General features: G+C 37.0%; 1 pseudogene; it reads left to right on the plus strand.

Annotated features, from left to right (window-relative positions):
• Positions 1 to 4,506: 4,506 nt before the first annotated feature.
• LOC132056868 (uncharacterized) lies at positions 4,507 to 12,047 on the plus strand (annotated as a pseudogene).
• Positions 12,048 to 20,543: the final 8,496 nt, after the last annotated feature.

Genomic DNA, 20,543 nt, shown 5'->3' on the forward strand with positions numbered 1-20,543 from the left:
ATATAAAATAACATGAAACTAGTTTCAAAAAGGTTTGGTCACTAGTATAAATAAAGGGGAAACAAAAGCATATAAAGAAAACCCAATTAGAGTTAAAACCCTAGCTAACCTAACATACTAAGTGAAATTGCACAAAGTAGGGAAGAGGGGAAAAACAGAGTATAGGCAGAGATTAATTAATCAATGGTGAAGAATACCTGATGTACGGGCCGGCGGTCTCGTTTGGAGTGATAACATCGGGGGTTATTGAGTATGACAGGTCAGGGAAACATCTGCGAGCTGCAGCGTTAGAGAAAATAGGTGTATGGAATGCGAGGCAAGGTGTTTGTACCAAAATCCTAGCTCCATCTAACTCAAAAGAAGGACCTTCCCTTGCCGTTACATCAATTGCTTCCTCTTCTCCATCATCCCATGTTTGTAAATCATCTCTCTTTTTCTACTTGTTGTTTATTGATAATTTCAAAATTCATCGCAATGGTGGTTTGTTTGATACAATTAGACCGAAGAATATATAATATAAGATAACATGAAACTTGTTTCAAAAAGGTTTGGTCACTAGTATAAATAAAAGGGAAACAAAAGCATATAAAGAAAACCCAATTAGAGTTAAAACCCTAGCTAACCTAACATACTCAGTGAAATCGCACAAAGTAGAGAAGAGGGGGAAAACAGAGTATAGGCAGACATTAATTAATCAATGGTGAAGAGTTACCTGAGGTACGAGCCGGCGGTCTCATTTGGAGTGATAACATCGAGAGTTATTGAGTATGACAGGTCAGGGAAACGCCTGCTAGCTACAGCGTTAGAGAAAATAGGTGTATGGCATGTGAGCAAGGTGTTTGTACCAAAATCCTTGCTCAATCTAACTCAAAAGAAGGACCTTGCCTTGCTGTACATCAATTGCTTCCTCTTCTTCATCATCCCATGTATGTAAATCATCTCTCTCTTTTTCTACTTGTTGTTTACTGACAATTTCAAAATTCATCGCAATGGTGCTTTGTTTGATACAATTAGACTGAAGAATATATAATATAAAATAACATGAAACTTGTTTCAAAAAGATTTAGTCACTAGTATAAATAAAAGGGAAACAAAAGCATATAAAAAAACCCAATTAGAGTTAAAACCCTGGCTAACCTAACATACTAAGTGAAATCGTACAAAGTAGAGAAGAGGGGAAAAACAGAGTATAGGTAGAGATTAATTAATCAATGGTGTAGAATACCTGATGTACGGGCCGGCGGTCTTGTTTGGAGTGATAACATCGAGAGTTATTGAGTATGACAGGTCAAGGAAACAGAGAAAACGTAGAGAAAAAATAGGTGTATGACATGTGGGCAAGGTGTTTGTACCAAAATCCTAGCTCCATCTAACTCAAAAGAAGGATCTTCCCTTGCCGTTACATCAATTTCCTCCTCTTCTCCATCATCCTATGTATGTAAATCATCTCTTTTTCTACTTGTTGTTTATTGACAATTTCAAAATTCATCGCAATGGTGCTTTGTTTGATACAATTAGACCGAAGAATATATAATATAAAATAACATGAAACTTGTTTCAAAAAGGTTTGGTCACTAGTATAAATAAAAGGGAAACAAAAGCATATAAAGAAAACCCAATTAGAGTTAAAACCCTAGCTAACCTAACATACTCAGTGAAATCGCACAAAGTAGAGAAGAGGGGAAAAACATAGTATAGGCAGACATTAATTAATCAATGGTGAAGAGTTACCTGAGGTACGAGCCTGCGGCTCGTTTAGAGTGATAAGATCGAGAGTTATTGAGTATGACAGGTCAGGGAAACGCCTACTAGCTGCAGCGTTAGAGAAAATAGGTGTATGGCATGTGAGGCACGATGTTTGCACCAAAATCCCAGCTCCATCTAACTCAAGAAAAGGACCTTCCGTTGCCGTTACATCAATTGCTTCCTCTTCTTCATCATCCCATGTATGTAAATCATCTCTCTCTTTTTCTACTTGTTATTTATAGACAATTTCAAAATTCATTGCAATAGTGCTTTGTTTGATACAGTTGGACCGAAGAATATATAATACAAAATAATATGAAACTTGTTTCAAAAAGGTTTGGTCGCTAGTATAAATAAATGGGAAACAAAAGCATAAAAAGAAAACCCAATTAGAGTTAAAAACCCTAGCTAACCTAACATACTCAGTGAAATCGCACAAATCAGAGAAGAGGGGGAAAACAGAGTATAGGCAGAAATTAATTAATCAATGGTGAAGATTTACCGAAGGTACGAGCCGGCGGTCTTGTTTGGAGTGATAACATCGGGAGTTATTGAGTATGACAGGTCACGGAAACCCCAGCTAGCTGCAGCGTTAGAGAAAATAGGTGTATGGCATGTGAGGCAAGGTGTTTGTACCAAAATCCTTGCTCCATCTAACTCAAAAGAAGGACCTTCCCTTGCCGTTACATCAATTGCTTCCTCTACTTCATCATCCCATGTATGTAAATCATCTCTCTTTTTTTTAGTTGTTGTTTCAAAATTCATTGCAATAGTGCTTTGTTTGATACAGTTAGATCGAAGAATATATAATATAAAATAACATGAAACTTGTTTCAAAAAGGTTTGGTCACTAGTGTAAATAAAAGGGAAACAAAAGCATATCCCTAGTTAACCTAACATACTCAGTGAAATCACACAAAGTAGAGAAGAGGGGGAAAACAGAGTATAGGCAGACATTATTTAATCAATGGTGAAGAGTTACCTGAGGTACGAGCCGACGGTCTCGTTTGGAGTGATAATATCGAGAGTTATTGAGTATGCGCAGTCACGGAAACCCTACGGCGTGTAACCCATGAAAATAGGTGTATGGCATGTCCCCCCCCCAAGGTGTTTGTACCAAAATCCTTGCTCCATCTAACACAAAAGAAGACATTCCGTTGCTTGACATGACATGACATACTTGGGTATGTGAAATCATCTCTCTCTTTTTTAGTTGTTGTTTCAGAAATTTCAAAATTCAGAATGGCTTTGATACAATTTCGATATAACATGGTTAGTTTCAAAAGGTTTGGTCACTAGAATATAAATATAAAATAACATGACCTCGTGTCCCCTTTTGTTCCTCTAGTTAACCTAACATACTCTCACAAAGTTGAAGAGGGGAAAACGCATTATTTAATCAACACCAGTGAGAGACGTCTCTCCTTTGGGAGAACAAAAGGGGAGAGGTCACGTTGCGGTTAGAGAAAATAGGTGTATGGCATGTGAGCAAGGTGTTTATACCAAAATCCTTGCTCAATCTAACTCTTGCTCATACAATACCCAAGTCATCTCTCTTTTTGTCATGTCATGTCAAAATTCATGCATGTGTGTGATACAATTAGGCGAAGAATATATAATATAAAATAACATGAAACTTGTTTCAAAAGGGGACCAGTATAAATAAAAAAGGAAACATGCATGGGTAAACACCCCGCCGTGGGGTCCTCACATAACATACTATTTGAAATTGCACAAAGTATGATCATTTGTATTCTATAATTAATCAAGGCTCGTAGACGCGTGTGTGTGATTTTTATAGCTCCACCGGTTCATATTGTTGTATAATATTTTGGTGGCCTTGTCGGCCTTATTTTGAGCTCTTGATACTTCATATCTAGTATATATACAAAAGCATATAAAGCCTTTTCGGCTTTATGATATACGTTATGTTGTGGCGACCTTGTCGGTCCACATATGTACATATGTGTATGGAATGTGAGGCAAGGTGTTTGTACCAAAATCCTTGAATGAGCGGATATTCCTATTTTGGACCTTTCTTCTCAGTGTTCTTTGAGTTATGATTTATAATGTTCAAAGTAACATCGCAATGGTGGTTTGGCCCACGGGTCGGAGCCCGAAGAATATATAATATAAATAACATGGAGGTGTGACAATGAATTTTTTCACTTCGTAGAATCAAAATGTTACATCTAAGTTGCACCATTTCTTTATCGTATCATTTTATTTAATCATTCTTTGGCGCATGTTCTAAGAAGACATTTGCGAGGGAAACACACATTATCCATATTTTAATGTGGCAGAATCTATGCTTAGAATGCTTTAAGTGCAAATGCCTGAGAAGATCAGGGAAACACCTGCTAGCTGCAGCGTTAGAGAAAATAGGTGTATGGCATGTGAGGCAAGGTGTTTGTACCAAAATCCTTGCTCCATCTAACTCAAAAGAAGGACCTTCCCTTGCCGTTACATCAATTGCTTCCTCTTCTTCATCATCCCATGTATGTAAATCATCTCTCTTTTTCTACTTGTTATTTATTGACAATTTCAAAATTCATTGTAATAGTGCTTTGTTTGATACAGTTAGACCGAAGAATATATAATATAAAATAACATGAAACTTGTTTCAAAAAGGTTTGGTCACTAGTATAAATAAAAGGGAAACAAAAGCATACAAAGAAAACTCAATTAGAGTTTAAACCCTAGCTAACCTAACATGCTCAGTGAAATCGCACAAAGTGAAGAAGAGGGGGAAAACAGAGTATAGGCAGACATTAATTAATCAATGGTGAAGAGTTACCTGAGGTACGAGCCGGCGGTCTCGTTTGGAGTGATAACATCGAGAGTTATTGAGTATGACAGGTCAGGGAAACACCTGCTAGCTGCAGCGTTAGAGAAAATAGGTGTATGGCATGTGAGGCAAGGTGTTTGTACCAAAATCCTAGCTCCATCTAACTCAAAAAAGGACCTTCCCTTGCCGTTACATCAATTGCTTCCTCTTCTTCATCATCCCATGTATGTAAATCATCTCTTGTTGTTTCAAAATTCATTGCAATAGTGCTTTGTTTGATACAGTTAGATCGAAGAATATATAATATAAAATAACATGAAACTTGTTTCAACAAGGTTTGGTCATGTGAGACCGTCCTATATAGGTCTAATACTTTTACAACTCATACTATTTTATTTGAACCTTGAAGCTGTCTATGTCTTGTAAGACTCCGAGAGGATTTCATAGTGCAACACCACTAACCTAGACTTGCACGCTTGACATGAAAAGTAGAGGCAAACGGTGCATGACGTGTTGTATGGACACATCATGTATTCGGGCCAACATTGGTAATCCAAATCTGGTATTTACGTGGATAAGCGTACATGAGAAATTACATTATCCATTGAGTTTCAAAACTGAAAACAATGAACTTCTCTATTATTACATCAGTTTTATTTTGTAGTGATACAGGTTCTGCAGTCATGTTACTCCTTTGTCTAAGATATAGTTACATCTAAAATGTAAGGCATTATAGAAAATAATTTGGGTCTCTGTTTGTGGGTCAGACTCAAAATATTTGTTTCTTATAGTGGTTATTTCATAGGAAAAGATTGTGAAACTTATGATTTGTTTCATGGTTTTAGTAGTGATAAATTGGACTTAATTGCAGATAGCAAGTGGTTATGCTGAAGGAAGCATTAGAATCTGGGATTCCGAGAAAGGGATATGTGAAACCACACTGAATGGGCATAAAGGGGCTGTGACGGCCCTTCGATACAATAAGCTTGGATCATTACTAGCATCTGGAAGCAAAGATAATGACGTTATTTTATGGGATGTGGTGGGTGAGACTGGGCTGTTTCGCCTTCGGGGACATCGTGATCAGGTTCATACTATCTTCAATCTAGGCATAATATATTTTTCATTTCTGACTTCATCATGTGTTACTTACAAAATTCTAATCTTGTTTTCCTCTTGTCTTCCTCTCTCTTCCTCTCTTGAATTTTGGTCTTTGCTATATGTTGCATACGGGCTTGTTGTTGTTGTTGTTGCTACATGTGTTGCAGGTTACTGATCTTGTTTTCTTGGATTCTGGCAAAAAACTGGTAACGGCTTCTAAGGACAAATTTTTAAGGGTATGGGATCTTGATGCTCAACATTGCATGCAGATTATAATTGGCCATCATACTGAAATTTGGTCCATAGATATTGACCCTGAGGAAAGATATCTAGTCACTGGTTCTGCTGACCCCGAGCTTCGGTTTTACACTATAAATAAGGACTTGCCTACAGAAAACAAATGGGAAGTACTCAAGTCATTTGGTGAAATTCAACGCCAAAGCAAGGATAGAGTTGCAACAGTGAGGTTTAACAAGTCTGGAAACCTGCTGGCTTGTCAAGTTGCAGGGAAGATGGTGGAAATATTCCGTGTGCTGGACGAGTCTGAATCTAAACACAAAGCGAAAAGAAGAGTCAGTAGAAAGAAGCAGAAGAAAGCTGCCAAAGAAGGCCTCGAGGCAACAGAAAAAGGAGAGGCAGATATTGGAGCTGAAGGAGGCAGCAATCCTGTTGTTAAAGTTCTGGATATCTTCAAGCTTCATCAGACTCTACAGGCTGGAAAGAAGATCTCCTCAATTTCTTTCTCCCCAATTACTTCAAAGAATTCACTGGCTACCTTAGCATTGTCGTTGAACAATAATTTATTGGAATTTCATGCTATAGAAAGCAGTTCAACTACTAAATTGAGTGCCATTGAGACTCATGGGCATCGTGCTGTTGTCAGAAGTGTTACTCTCAGCTCAGATAACACTCTTTTGATGTCGACTAGTCACAGTGCTATTAAAATATGGAACCCTACTACTGGTTCTTGCCTCCACACAATTGATTCAGGATACGGTATCTGTGGACTATTTGTTCCAGTTCCAGGTAACAAGTATGCGGTTGTTGGTACAAAAGGTGGGACCCTGGAGTTTATTGATGTTAGAAGCGGTACTTGTGTGGAAGTAGTGGAAGTCCATGGCGGTGCTGTTCAGTCAATTGCTTTAATTCCAGATGGAACAGGTTTTCTCACCAGATTAACTCCAGCAGTGCCGATCACGACATTAAATTCTGGGAATGTCAAATGGTGCAAAAGGATGGTGAAGTACGTAATCTAACTTTCTCTATATAGAAAACAGATACCAAATAGTCAATACACGGATAACTCATCCTAAATTACTCTGCATAGTACAGATGTTATCTGCACTATGATTCCAAATGTTGGGATTTCATGTTGGTTGGTTTAGGAGAGAGACCCTTGGATTCCTATGAAAAAGATTATTTACACTTCACCACATATTAGTATAATTGCTCAACAGCTATAATGGTGCTCTTATACTTGTTTAAAAAGTAGGCTATAGGAGTGCTTTTAAACAAAAAAAATAGTAGCATAGGATAATTGATTGCTGTATTTTAGTTCTTATGTGGAAGTGATCAGCATACTGAGGTTCTCAGCTGAATAGGGATTTATCTAATATAAATATGTCAATCCCTTGATACAAAATTGGATTGGGATTCTTACAACCACGCTCTTATTTTTGACATGCACTAGTTTCTGATTGGATAAAAGAACCTGTATTCCTGCTGGTGAATAATGATGGGTTCTATTTATCGACATATAGGGGTCTAAGCATTTAACTGCATCTCCTACAAGGAGCTTAAAAATGCATGATGATGTTCTAGTGGTTGCTGCGAGCCCTGATGGTAAATTTATTGCTGCTGCCTTGTTGGATAACATAGTAAAGGTAAGAGTCTTAACTTATTTGAATTGTCCATGTTATGATTTCTGAAGAACAGCTTTAAAGTTGGAAATCCTCATCTCTTAGGACATGGAAGTATTCTTTATGAAAGTATATGTGAAATTATCTGATCAAATATCTTGGTGTAACACCACCGAAAAAAAAAAAAAAGAAAAAAACAAAGAAAGGTATTGTGTAACATTATAAGTTAAGCTCTTGTTAAGTAATTTCTTTGACGGTGATAGCAATGTTCCCTACAACAGTCAACTACATTTTCCATTTTCAGTTTCCTTAAGATGGTGGGTGGAAACATTATTTGGTACCTATGTTTATGTTTTGAGAAACAAATGCTGCTTGTCGTATCAGTTTTTAAGCCTTTGCGCGTTGTTCACCATATATATTTCTGTTCAATTCTGAGTTTAATTTTAATCATTGGCTTACTCATTGCTTCTTATTTACTAATATATGTTTATTTTTTATGCTTTACCAGCTACATCTATGCTTTATGGCATAGAAAAAAGCAATTTTCATCATTACACCTAGTATTTTCCCAATGTTTTAGCCTTTCATCTTGATAAAGGATATATTTGATGTTTTATCGCAGAGCTCATTATTGGTGTGAGCTACGTTTGTTGGTGATGCTGAAAGCAGGAAACTATTATGCATTGAAGAAGGATGTGAAAATAATTAAAGACTAGAACTTCTGAAGCAAAATCAAACAATGTTTTTCTCCGGTTAAAGTGATATGATGGTAAGCTGATTAGAGAAACCTGATATTTAGCCCTTAAGGTCCTTATTAAAAGTCAACCTACTTCCTAAAATATCTTGTTCCCAAACTTAGACCCATTTGAACAGCCTTGAAAAGGTTTGTGACTGAGACAAGATCCTAAAATCAGGTTCCAAATTTTCTGTCTAGCTTGTTTTCATTACACTGTTAAATCTTTTAAATCAGTTGTTTTTCTGTTGCATCATTGTTGTTTGTAGTCTACTGAATGGATTTGTGTTATAGTTCATGTCAAGGTTCCTGTTTCTGTCTGATCTTATTTAGTCCTAATACTTATGATGTCCATATGTTTTCAGGTCTACTATATGGATTCACTCAAGTTATTTCTTTCACTCTACGGCCACAACCTGCCTGTATTGTGTATGGATATTTCTTCAGATGGGGATCTGCTTGTCAGTGGCTCTGCAGACAAAAATGTGAAGATTTGGGGTCTAGACTTCGGGGATTGTCATAAGTCACTTTTTGCGCATGCTGATAGGTGCTTTGATTACAGTATTAAGTAATCTAGTATTCAACTAGGTGACGTTTTACAACTAACAAATGCTGATACTCTGTTTTCGTGGCAGTGTTACGGGAGTTAAGTTTGTGCGCGGAACCCATTACTTTTTTACTGTGGGGAGAGATCGCTTGGTGAAGTACTGGGATGCTGACAAGTTTGAGTTGGTTTTAACCCTTGAAGGTCACCATGCTGAAGTTTGCTGTCTTGCTATGAGCAACCTTGGTGAATTTATTGTCACAGGTTCTCAGGATCGGTCCATACGCCGTTGGGATCGTACTGAAGAACAATTGTTTCTTGAGGTTTTCTCTGTTAATGCCTGAAATACTGCATCAGCATTAGACAGTTTAAGCAAAGTTTTTACTTGCTACTTGGATTAGCAGGAAGAGAAAGAGAAGAGATTGGAAGAGATGTTTGAATCAGACATTGACAATGGATTTGAGAATAAGTATGGACCAAAGGAAGAACTTCCAGAGGAGGGAGCTGTGGCATTAGCGGGGAAAAAGACTCAAGAAACTCTTACTGCTACAGATTCTATCATAGAAGCACTGGACATGGCACATGCAGAGCGGAAGCGAATTGCTGAACATCAGGTTTCGTTTCTGCTTACCTGGAGGCAACTTCTGATTGTTCTACCTTTACTGGAAAAAGAGTTAAAAGAATGAAAATAAAGTAGAGCATTTGGTATCTCAGTTTGGCTTTTCAATTGAATAGTTTTAGTTTGATGTAATCTATTTGTATAGACTGAGACCTACTTGATACAACATTCATAAATTTTTTTTTTGAATTATCCAAATATTTTTAGTGTAACTGATGAACAAGATTTTTATAGAGAAAATGCTGAATAAAGGTTGTCAAAAGAGGTGGTTATCTAAAATATATGTGTCCTTTCCTTGCTCTCCTTTTTCTTTGGAACTGCGTGATTGGATGTGGAGAGTAATAAGTGGCTTTTTTTTTTCTTTTTTTTTTTTTTTTTTGAAAGGAAACTGTCATCATGAATTTTGACTTGGTAATTTGATGAATGCTGAATACTACTTTTACATGTAGGAGGATAAATCAAAGGGCAGAGTTTCAGAATTCAGGCCGAATATTCTCATGCTTGGGCTTTCTCCGTCTGATTATCTTCTTCGTGCATTATCTAGTGTTCATACTAATGATCTGGAGCAAGCTTTCCTGGTAAGTGATTATTTTGAAGTAATGATTTCATTTTAAGTAGGAAAATCAGTTGTTTTCAGTAATTATTTCCTGACCTGAAATGTTATTCAACTGTTTCAATTCAAATGTCATCTTGGCGATTCCATACACTTGAGGTTAAAGCTTTACCATGCATATTCTATTGAGCTTAAGTTTGCAAATTGCTACTTGGAGACACTGTGCCTAAATGTGGGGCCCGGATTAGGTTTATTTTTGATAATGGGAAGCTTATTGGTCCGTCCCATTTAACTTCTGATGGTGCATAATAAGAGATAAAACTTCCTTCTGAGGTAAGTGAAATTAATTTGAAACTAGCTCAAAATGGAAATCTTAAGTTCAATCTCAAAGAGGGTCTTATAATTTTTCCATACTTTTGTTTTTCCTAAATCATATCATCTAGCTTGTGTTAGCATCTTGTAGAATGACATCATTGAAAAACCTTGCTTTATTTTTATTCTAATCTCTCTAATGACTCCAATAGTGTGTTATCCTCTCAATCCCACAGAATCCATAATTCAACTTTCCAAGCTTTGCACAGATTAACATTTGGATATCTCAGTTTGGCTTTTCAATTGAGTTTAAATGGTTTGTATCCTGTCAAATTTGATTTTGTCTTAAATATTTGATTATATTTTAAATAATCCTTGCAGCCTTTACCCTTTTCTGATGCTTTGGAGCTCATGTCATACCTGGAAAATTGGGCCTCTATACCAGATAAGGTGTTATTTTCTTTCAAGGAGATGTTGAATTTGTTGCATTTATATTTATAACGCAAATATTGTGCTTTTTTTGTAAAACAAAATAATTGAATAGGATCTTCTGATATTAAGGTCAATCTCCAAAAGAGTGGAGAATGGGTAATTTCAGTAGCAATCAACAATTGTTTTTTCTTATGTGTCTGTACAAAGTAAGATAAGTAGCAATCAGCAAATTTTTGCACGTCAACATCAACTAGGTAATATTATGTCTCCGGACTTGTAAATGTAGAAAGTATGCTTTGCTTGAATGAAGTTCCTGTCTTCTGCTGTTTACGAGCTATGTCAAATCTTGAATTTCACGGTAGTTATCCTTATACTGCTTTTGCAGGTGGAGCTTGTTATGAGGGTAGCAACACTGCTATCGCAACTTTATCTTCACCAACTGGTTTCAACTGTCTCTGCTAGACCCCTCTTGACCAAACTAAAAGACATTCGTGCAAGAGTCAAGGTAAGTTCGATGAGCACATATGCTATGCCTTTCTTGAGAGATTTTAGCAAAGTTGAAAATGTTCCTTGTTTTTTTCTTCTCTAAAACACCGAAACTATTCAACCATGTCCATGACTTCCACTACCTGCACACATCATCCCATTATGTTATCATTTTATAAAGATTTTGACTTCACAAGTGGTTGCATAATTCAGTTAGGAACTAAATTGGACCAAGTATGCCCCTGTTTGTCTTCTAATTATGCTCAGTTAAGTTTTATGTGCAATAAGGGCATTTTTTGCCCAAATAAGTAACGACAGGGACATGGTTGGGCTAACTATTAACGAAGGGCAAATGTTGTGAATTTCGCATACTTTAGGGGCATTTTGACCCTTTTCCATTTTATAAATTAAGCTTGTAAATGGAGAACTGTCCTCATAGGGGATTCTATTTTTGATATGAATTGTCTGGCTATCACAGGAATGCAAAGATATCCCCGGTGTCAACTCTGCTGCAATGGATCATCATCGCACGGTAGGTCTTTTACGATTTTGATTTTGTGTCAAGACTCTTTTCCAAGTTCATGAGGTGTGAATAGACTATATTTCTGATGTCCTCAGCAATTGATGTCTTCACGGTCGGATGCTCCATTTGGAAATGCAAAGACTAAATTATGGGAGATACGCTCATGCAACACAAAAGGTATTGAAGCAAGGGCAGACACAAAACAAGAAAAGAAGAGAAAGAAGAAACAGAAGAAGATTGATGGAGGACATGTTTGGTCATAACTTATTATAACCTCAACTAAACTTGTATTTAAAATTTGTATCTAATTTTGGTTGTTGAGTTTAAAGACTTTTGTAGCCCTAACTAGCAATTGCTTCATTATACCAATCATATTGAATCGCAGCTGTGATGGTGTTGAATTCTTAAATGACAAGAGCTTTGTACTGATAATAGAACATTCAAATGGTAAGGTTTAGAAGAGAAATTTGGATTCTCAGCAGCCACCTGTGATTTTTAAAGTCCATTACATGTTCTAGTTTCATAATTGTGAAAAACTTCTAGTTTATTTTCTGAAATTATGTGATTTCCAATTAGGCAACTTCTACCGTTTTCTTCAGAATTCTTTTTTCTATTGCTCGAGCATATTTCTTCTTCATTGCCAAATTTTAGAATTGTCTTTTTGTGGTTCAATGTGATTCATTCTTTCAGTAGTTGTCCCCAAGGGGACAACCTGGTGGGAAAATGAGCTAAAAGGGCTCTTAAAAGGCTATTTTAGGTGGAATAAAGGATAAGGGTTTTTATCTCTTTTTCATTTTTTTTTTTAGTTACAATCATTTAATTATGAATAGATGGGGCTGAATTAGGATGTATGGGCATATTAGGAGAAATAGGGTAAGATATGAAGATATTCGGGGCAAGGTGGGAGTGACCTCCGTGAAAGATAAGATGCGGTTAAGCGAGATTGAGATTGTTCGGATATGTACAAAGGATATGCGTGGATGCCCCATTAGGGAGGTGTGATAGGCCGGGTATGAACAGTTATAGAAGAGGTAGAGTTAGGCCAAAGGAGTATTAGGGAGGTTATTAGACAAAAATGATGCGGGTTCGACTTACCGAGAACATGATCTTAGATAGGAGGTTATGGAGGACACGAATTAGGGTAGAAGGTTAGTAAGTATTTGGGAGCAATTAATTATAAGTGACAAAAAGGTTTCAAAATTGAGTACAAGTAACTCAAGTTTTAAATATTGAGTAGATACGATAAATTTTGGATTAGTGATTAAAGACTTTTAACCATTTTCCAACTTATCCAATAGTTTTATTTTTAATACTTTAGCCCTAAGCTTTATTTTTAACACTTACCCACAAGTTTTATTTTTTACACTTTGGCCCAACTTAATAAAATCCTATTTACCCAAAATTGGTGGGGAAAAAACCCCTAAAACCCCACCAGCCCCCCTACTCCTCCCACCCCTCACCCCTCCCCTCGCTGCCCTCACCCCCTCCCATTTTTTTTTTAATTTTGATTTTTTTTGTTCTTTCATCAGCATCCCCCCCCCCCCCCCGCGTCTCCTCCCCCCCTCACCCTACCCCCAAAAAAATTTCTTTAAAGTTTTGATTTTTTTTTTTTTGTCTTCTGTTGTTTCACCAACACCCCTCCTCCTCCCACCCCACCCCCACCAAAAAAAAAAAAAAAAAAAAAACAAAACAAAACCAAAAAAAATTGAATTTTTTTTTTGTTTTATTTTTGTTTTTTCACAAGCCTCCCACTCCTCACCCCGTGACCCAACACTGTTGACACCAATTTTGTCCTCCTTTATTCCAATTCATTTTCTTGAGTTTCTAATATTTATTAATAAACTAAATATCTTATTTTTACTATCACTACATTATTATTATTATTATAATTATTATTATTATTATTATTATTATTATTATATTATTATTAAAGTATTATTATTTATTAATACGCGTTGATTGCTATTTACTTATTACATATTAATCGTAAAACTAACCTATATAATATTTCTACTTTATTATTACATTACCTATATATTTATAGTTTCTCTACTATTAGTAAATTTATAACATTAAATTATAGCTTATTACTATTAATTACTAATTGCATGATTATTCCATATATTTCCCAAGTTGTTGATATAAAGAAGCTCAAAGAATGAATTAGAATAAGAGGAAAAGGACCATTTAATTCAACCCAAAGCCTCAAAACTCTTTTCTTGTGGTCCAATTCCCATTTTAGCCAAATCAAATTTCATTTAGTTAATTAATCATCAATATTGGAGACCAGCCCATAATATCTTCTATCATATTTCCTAAACCTAATTCAAGAGCAGCAGCCGCACCCTTCTCTTTGTTCCCATTCTTCTTTTGGACAAAAGTCCAACTCTTTCTAGCCCTTTCAGAAGATTGTTTCTCCATTTTGGTATGAAAGTTTGAATCCTCTCTCCTTCCTCTTTAACTCCCTCACCAAAAGTCAAAGATTATTAAAAGAGCATCTGTGCAAAAATCACAAGAATCCTTGAAATCCCACATGAAGACAAAGGAAAGGTGAAACTTTTCGTCCTTGCTTGCTGCTACTTCTGCCGTGACCAACTGCTAAAGCCAAATGGCTATTTTGAAATTCTATTTTTTTTATTTCCCGCTCAAGAATCCACAAACCCTAGTATTTTGCTCCTATAAATATTAACTTATATCTTCAGCAAAGAGGCAGGGAACGGAGCCGCCTCTACATCACTATAACTTTGTTGCTCATACTTATTCTTGATCTCTGTTTACCTCTAAAAAGCTTATAGTTTCTCACGCGATCTATCCCAAAAGGAATACAAAAACTTTAGCTCGCTAGAGCCCGCAACATTTTCATACACGGGGCATTCGAACTCATTCGGCTCGAAGTTGGGATCTGTTCATAACGAGAGAGTAGATTCGAGGCTTCGACGTCCTAGTTCACTGCACCCACAAGAGCTAAAATCTGATGCTATTCCGACTTATTGTTTTGTTGAAATTCCGTTAGCTTAGAAAAATCATGTTTCAATGTCTCGTTGTTATCATTCATGATTTAAATGTGTTATTAGCTACTGTTACTTTCAACCTCCTAAAGGTTATTGTTTGGCTGATATAGATACCATATTAACAAGAAATCAGTTTGATTTGAATGTTTTCTTATACGTGTCTTTTAAAAATCGTGGTTAAGTTCGCTTGCTTAAGAGCTCATATTCCGCTAACTGGCTGAGATAAGTGTTTCTCGTTTTTTGGATGCTAGAAAATATACTTATAGGCCTTGTCGAATAGTTTTGTACTTCTGTTCATTTAAATATCTAAAACTTGTGAAATGGAATAAATTTTAGCGTGGAATCTTTTTTTAAGAAATATATTCGCAGAATCCAGTAGCTAAAAGAAGCCGGTCGAGTTATGCCATCTTTGGTCTTTAGGTACCATGCTCTGCTCAGTTATAAAAAGGTAGCATAACTTTAGCATGTTGGAGCCATCTGAGTGTCAAAAATGTAGAATACGTATTTGTTAGCAATCTACATTAGCCGTGACTGATTGTGTGCCTACTATTACTTCAAATCTGTTTTTAAAAAAATTATATTGTCCACGTTAGATACCTTCCTATGAATGTTTGGTTAAAAAATCAATACCTCAAAATGCATGAAGTATTAAGATTTTAAGCTCTCAAACTTGTGTTATTTGATGGTAGTCTACATTCTATTTTATTTTAGCGTTAAATTAGTTTACTCCTTCTAACTACTCTTTACTTTTCCCTTTGTTTTGCATGAAAATACCGGAGCCGAAGAGTTTCACTTTGAGACTCCACGACACCATTGTCACATGAAGTCATACATCATCTTCTCTCGTTCCCGTTTTGCTAAAACAGCGACATTGAGAGGATCCCATCCTTTCGCGAAAGTCGGATTTGAGCAGTTCATGTTATCTTATCTCCATCTTCTCTTCTTATATGACTTGTTACTTCTTGTTGTTTGACTAAGTTGTCATTGTTTATTTTTGGTTGTGAGATGAATGGCATAAGAACAGAGAGCTATTTAGGATTATGACCTTCAGTTAATAAATCGACGTTTTCTTTTAACTTTAAGAGTTTTTTTTAACGTACAAATGTCATAGCACCATTTTTTTTGGAAGTCAAATAGTAAAAGTCATTCTTTAAACGTTAGTGAATTTGGAAATATTCAACTTTGAGCTGGAACTTGAACGAAATTGACATTAGTCCGTTAATTCTTTTCATTTAAAAAAAAAAAAAAAAAAAAGAAACCTTTCTGCCAAACTAAAGTTCTTTCCTCAAAATTAAATGTGCTTTTCTAAACATTAAATTATGTCAACTTTATACTGTACATTATATTTATAACATAACTTCAATCTCCTTTTTATCATGACTTATAAAATATTCGCAATTTTTATATCGAGCGTTTAGCCCTTTTTTAACTCTAAATCCGGACGGTTAACCATTTTTAATGGATCTTAAAGGATGCTTAATACCTTCCCTTTAGATTAATTGAACCCTTACTTAGAATCTTTAAGTTAAGCAGACCACAAACGGAGTTAATTTTGCATAATAACTCTAATTAACTTTAGGTGTCCTAATTCACCATAATAATTAGGTGGCGACTCCTTAACTTTAATTAACCCCGGAATTACCGGAATGTTGTAAACCATTTTGACTCCGGTTAAAATGGGGTATAACAGCTTGGCGACTCCGCTGGGGACTACTTAGGTTCTAACCATAACGGACTTAGTTTAAATAGGCTTTGTGTGCTTGTCTTAATTACTTTATTTGTTGTTAACTGATTTTACATGCTATTAATTCTTTGTTTGATATAAACTGTTTATGTGTTACTGTTTTGATATAAACTGTCATCCCGTATCACTTTTCTCCACATCTGAAAATTCACACTATCACACGTACACGCGAGGTGTGTTTTGCGCACCCGCAAATTTCTTTCAAAATCCCAAATTTTAGGAGAGTTGGCATATGCGCGGGGTGTCCGGATTTTCCGTGTGACCGCGTAGCCTTCTCACTCGAGTTGTCCGCTTGGGAACCTTGCGTCTAGTGAACCCGCTCTTAGTCAACCTAGAGTAGAGCTAAACCAACACCCTTTATTAGGATCATACATTTCATGACCTAGGAGGTTTAATACCCTTGGTGTATTAAGCCCATTAGATGACTTTACCCAAACGTCCAAGTGGGTCCGCGACCCCAAGTGACACTAATCATACTTTATGTGCATGTTTGAAGGATAATTGCGCCTAAATATTAACCATTTGCTCTAACTAATTAAACTTTAGGAGGGAGGAAATGACTAACCTTTCTATGACAGGTATGGATTTTACATTGGAGTACGTCTGTGATCAACAAGTGGCGAGAACCAAGGACATCACAAAATGGAGCTAGAAATTTGGGCATGACAAATTGTATTTACTTTACTTAGATGAAGAAGTGTTTTATGTTGTATTCATTTGGTATGTAACAAATATTACACCACAATTGTACTTTATTTCTTGGAAAATAGAATTTGTTTAATTAGCCGAGAGCAATGGGATGACGTATTATGGCACATTTTACCCTTTAAACAAACGTTAGGCCTACCTCTTGCACAAAGAGGTCACATGCATATTAGGACCCGTTATTGTTGTTTGATATACTTGTTTACATTTTGCTTGACAACTTATTTGCCTTTATTCGATGAATTATTTGCTACATGACTTATTAACTCTACGTGATCATGACTTTAATATGAGACTAATATCATTTGCATTTTATGTTTCTTCCTGTTTATCTTTTATTCCCAAGAGAGTTGATTCGTGTTGACATTCGAGCTGGCCGACCATCCTTACTTCACAAGGTCAAAAACGTCAGCATTACCTCGACGTAGTTGGGTTGTTCCAGGAAGGAAAACTACTATGTCTGATCCAGCCGCATCTATTTCAACTGGTTTGGAAAACATCGTGATCTCTAGTGATCCTCCCGAGACTTCCGAACATAGAACTACTATTCAACATGATGAACATATCGCCCGCCTAACTCAAGAGATTGAGGATCTACGTGGAGAACTGAATCGGGTTAGGGACTTGACCAATTTGTCCATCACACTCCAAAGTCCACCTCCTGAACCTAGAAATGTCGCACCAAACCCACCTCGTTTTCCATCACTTGAATCTCCAGTTCCTGAACATTTCCCTCCACAAAATAATGTACCTACCAACAACAACTTTCCTCCAATCACCCCCGCAAATCCACCAAATCCATCATCCGTCTATACTCCTCCACAAAGTCAACCACCCACCTACACTACCTATGCTACTCCTAATCCACCACCCGTCAACCCACCAAGTCAATCGCTAGTTCACACTCCTTATGTTCCTTTATCCACCAACACTAATCCACCACCCGTTAACCCACCAAGTCAATCGTTAGTTCACACTCATTATGTTCCTTTATCCACCAACACTAATCCACCACCCGCAACCACCAAGTCTAAACCCACCAAACCCACTACCTATAAATACCACTTATAACACATACACACCTCCAATCCAAAACACACCCACCGTCCAAACTTATCCAACCCAGCATATACAAGGGGCACATTTTGTCACTCCAAATGAGCAATATGTTCCTCGATATGTATATCGAAACACAAGCCTTTACCAACATAATGACGGTCTGGTTCCAACCCGAGGTGGATCAATATTAGGAAATGGAAAAGGATGCAAAAGCAAGGGCAGATGATATATTGTTAAAAGAGATCCACAGTCTCAAAGAAGCAATAAGAAACCTTCAAGTTTCTAGGGGAAGCAAGAGTGTAGACTATGAAGATCTGTGTGTTCAGTCTTACATTGATTTGCCTGTAGGCTACAAGCCGCCAAAATTTGATACATTTAATGGAACAGGCGACCCTCATACGCATTTAAGGGCTTATTGTGACAAACTGGTTGGAGTAGGTAGAGATCAGAATATAAGGATGAAGCTATTCATAAGAAGCTTATCTGGTGAGGCTCTTACTTGGTATACGCAACAAGATGTCCGTAAATGGCGTGGTTGGAGTGATATGGCACAAGACTTCATGGACCGATTTAGTTTTAATACCGATATCACACCAGATAGAGTTTACATGACCAAGGTAACCAAGAAGTCAACTGAGTCGTTCCGCGAGTATGCACTACGTTGGAGGTCAGAAGCGCCTGTGGTTCAACCCCGATGAGTGATAGAGAAATGATCGTTACCTTCATTGAATGCCAAGCTGGCATATACTATGAGAAAATGATAGGCATGATGGGACAAAAATTCACAGAAGTTGTCAGAATGGGAGAAGCCTTAGAAGAAGGAATCAAATCGGGAAAAATTCAGGATCTTGCTGCCTTGCAAGCTGCAAGCAAAGCTATTCAATTTGGTTCCATCAGCGGGACCAAAAAAGAAAAAAAGAAGATGTAGCTGCAGTCATGAATATCCAAGGACATAAGCCAAGCCGAGCCATTACATACCTTAACCATCCACAACAACCTTTCTACCCTTACCAATATGCTGAACCCTTCCAAGCTCCACTAACTCCTTACCCTGTCTACAACGCCCAAGCAAACTACTACCAACCCCGAGCACCTCCCTACCAAAACCCACGTCCATATCAATCCGTTCAAGCTCCAACTTACCAAAATCGACCACATGCTACACCTAAAGCCCGTTCAAACCCTGAAATAAAAAATACCCGTAACTACACTCGATTCGCTGAACCCTTGGCTCAATTATTTGAAAGACTGAAAGCAGCAGGCGTGATACAACCAATTGAAGGAAAAATTCCCGATCCTATTCCGAGATGGTTTGATGGTTCCAAGCGTTGTGCATATCATTCTGGAGTTGCTGGGCACGACACTGAGGATTGCTATGGTCTCAAAAACAAAATCGAAGCCTTGATTAAGGAAGGAGCGATCCAACTTACTGGAGCTCAGCCCAATGTGGACAACAACCCTTTACCTACTCACGAAAATGCCAATGTGAACATGATAACTGTTGAGGAAGATGGGATTTGAAAGGAGCCATCATGCCAATTGGAAAGGTGGAAAGGGTGCGTCATCAACTTTTGTTGCTCCCGTGGAAACAGTCCAAACACAAGCACCAATGAAGGTTACTTCAACAACTACTCACAACACCGAGACACCGACCATCTGGGGTGCCGAACCAGGAGAGACTTTGAAGAATTGGACTTGTACTCCGTCCTTGGTTCGCCGGGAGTCTTGGTAGATTGAACATGTAGTGAACTTTTGGAATAGCACGATTTTAAAATTGAGGCCTGAATCGTGCCCCAAACTTTTGTTGTTTTGCCTCATCTTTTGGAAGCTTAATTGCAAAATCTATGAATGCATTTCTTATTTTCTTTAACTGTCTATTATTTGTTATTTTCTATTTTATTTAGTATATAAATTATCAAATCTGGCAATTTTATGATTGTGACATATAATGAAACGAATGAATAAAGTTTATGTGCCGAACACGATTATGAAGAACATGAAGGCAACATGCATCTCGAGAGAATAACAGAGAAATTGGAGGACAAGATAAGATTCCACTTGGAAGAAATTGAAATAGGCGATGGATAATGACACAGGCATGAAGGCTATCAATTCAAGAAGAAATCAAAGGATGACATTAGATTAGATTGCTCAGTTTGTAACCTTCCCTTAATGTAAATACGAACTACGCTGACCTGATTCCCTCGGCGGGATACGTAGGCAGCCCACATAGGGTTCGGTTGCATTATAGCAGAAAAAAATCCTTATTATTTGTATGTAAGGAGAACTACGTTTGGTCCCGATTCAACAAACCTTTTGCCATTTATG

This window comes from Lycium ferocissimum, chromosome 5, assembly GCF_029784015.1.
Source record: "Lycium ferocissimum isolate CSIRO_LF1 chromosome 5, AGI_CSIRO_Lferr_CH_V1, whole genome shotgun sequence".
NCBI classification, from domain to species: domain Eukaryota; kingdom Viridiplantae; phylum Streptophyta; class Magnoliopsida; order Solanales; family Solanaceae; genus Lycium; species Lycium ferocissimum.